The sequence below is a fragment of the Penaeus vannamei genome, chromosome 3, assembly GCF_042767895.1.
Source record: "Penaeus vannamei isolate JL-2024 chromosome 3, ASM4276789v1, whole genome shotgun sequence".
Lineage (NCBI taxonomy): Eukaryota > Metazoa > Arthropoda > Malacostraca > Decapoda > Penaeidae > Penaeus > Penaeus vannamei.
In genome coordinates, this window is record NC_091551.1 from 30,071,786 (window position 1) to 30,074,285 (window position 2,500).

The window sequence follows — 2,500 nt, forward strand, 5'->3', positions numbered from 1 at the left end:
CTTTCTCCTCTCTCTCTCTCTCTCTCTCTCTCTCTCTCTCTCTCTCCTCTCTCTCTCTCTCTCTCTCTCTCTCTCTCTCTCTCCTTCTCTCTTCTCTCTCCTCCTCTCCTTTCTCCTCTCCTCTCTCCTCTCTCCTCTCTCCTCTCTCCTCTCTCCTCTCTTTCTCTCTCTTTCTCTCTCTTTCTCTCTCTTTCTCTCTCTCTCTCTCTTTTATTTTTTTCTTATTTGTTGTCATTTTTGGATGTGTTTGGATGCGTGTATATATATTTCTTGGTTCTGTTATTGTTATCGTTAATTTTGGTTATTATATCATCATAAGGTTCACCCTTCACGACGTGCTTTCCTCCCTCCACATGATTATTTACAAGACAATAACATTCCGTCGGGGAAAAGAGCGCGAGGGAAGCCGGCCAGGTGTGTCCCTGAGGCGTCTTGGCAATTTCCAGCTCTGAGGCAGCACTTATGTGTTCTTGACGGAGATACGACTCCTTCGCTAAGATTCTGTATCTATATTTCATTGGTAGTATTTATAGATTATATATATATATATATATATATATATATATATATGTGATTGTGTGTGTGTTTGTGTGTGTGTGTGTGTGTGTGTGTGTGTGTGTGTGTGTGTGTGTGTGTGTGTGTGTGTGTGTGTGTGTGTGTGTGTGTGTGTGCACGTTTATATAAATATTGATATATATGAACATGAACATACACACATGCACATGTATATATGTATATATATATATATATATATATATATATATATATATATACACGGCATACATACATACATACATATCTATCTATCTATCCATCCATCTACCTATCTATATACATATGTATATATATATATATATATATATATATATATGTATATATGTATATATATACATATATACATATATGTATATATATATATATTATGATTTATATATGTATATATATTATATGCATATATACATATATACATATTTATGAACATATAAAGGTATGAAAACCCGCGCTCTTGTGTGTTCCGCTGGTAACCGCGTGATCGGATTCATCGTTTTTTCCTTGATGTTGTCTTGTAGTCGAATGACAAGGAACAAGATTGATCATGTCTATGATCATCGTCTATGGCGCCTAATCAGAAGTCCCGGATGTACGGTGAGGTGTACACGTGTAAACCGTGACGCAATTTTTTTTTTAAGTAGAGAAGCATGTCCAACAAGGCGCCGGATTTTTAGTATATTGATATCTTTCTGATTGCCCATTGACTGGATTTTTATTTTCATTTTTATCTGCTAATGCCATTTCCGAAAAGTTTCCCGTCAATATATTTTCCCGCAGGGTCTGTTTAGGTGTGTTGATGTGAAACAGCAGGTGTACTCGAAGAGCGCAATTTCCGCCCGCTTCATTCCTGATTCTTCTTTCTCTCTCCGTTTCCTTTCTTTTGCTCTAGCTCTCGGTTCTATGCATTTCCATTCTCGTGCTCTCCCTTCCTCCCTCCTTAATTCTTATACTCACTATTCGGTCTCTCTATCTCATTTTTACGGTCTCTCTCTGCCTCTCTCTCTCTATCTACCTATCCGTGTACGTCCCTCTCTCAGGCAAGCGCGACAAAGAAAGTACAGCGAGGACCAGTGACTCAGACAGGCGTTGGGACGTGCAGTCGTCTGGGCGTATCCAGGGTTGGTTGAACGACCTTCTCCGAAATGCGATGGTCCTACTCACACGCCGACTTTAACTTCTTACAATTGCCAATTTTAAAATAGAAACGTTGCGCATGCTTGGAAGCATGCAAGCAGCAGCAAAGGTTTTCTCGATAGGAGTAAATCGTCGAAACACTTAACTGTCCTTTAAATCACATTTCCGACCATTCTAAATGATTTTCCATTGAAAAAAAACATGGGAACATACATTTGTATACTCTATATGTGTGAGTTTGTGCTATTTTGAAGCAATTTTTTTTTTAGATTGCATATTCAGGAAGGATTAGTTTACTTGTAGTCCTCGAATTTCTTTTATATTCAAATATATACAAAACATGTTTGCAACTTAGAAGCCCTGTCCTTGTTGAAGAAAACGGAATCCAGTATCTGGATGTCAATATCAACCTTGACCCAACCAATCCCTCAGAGTCATTGCCTGGAAAGTACGGCAAAAATATTAAAGATCCACCCTCAGTTGGGCACGCGAAAGTTGCATCCTAAAGGACATTTAGGAACCTCCCAACGTGTGAACTTCTGGTGCGACTGGAATACCCTGCTGACGATCATGGGCTGCCGAGGAGCGGTGAAGCACATGAAATGTATATTACACAGCGTTACTTTGCTCTTTGTGCATTTTGCAAACAACGCAACAGCTCCCGCATCTGTGGTTGAGAGTTTTGGCTTTCTGTCTTTGCCTTTGTCACTTTTAAACCATGTATCTCTCGAATTACATATTGTTTGTCCTAGAGTATAAGACCTTCATATTTAAAGTTTTAGTTGATAAAAGTTTCCAAGACCTAACTTCCTAC

General features: G+C 38.8%; 1 protein-coding gene across 1 annotated transcript in view; it reads left to right on the forward strand.

Moving 5' to 3' along the window:
* The window catches only part of LOC113826395 (piopio), a 70,213-nt gene that overhangs the window by 32,688 nt on the left and 35,025 nt on the right, over positions 1-2,500 (forward strand). The window lies entirely within an intron of this gene.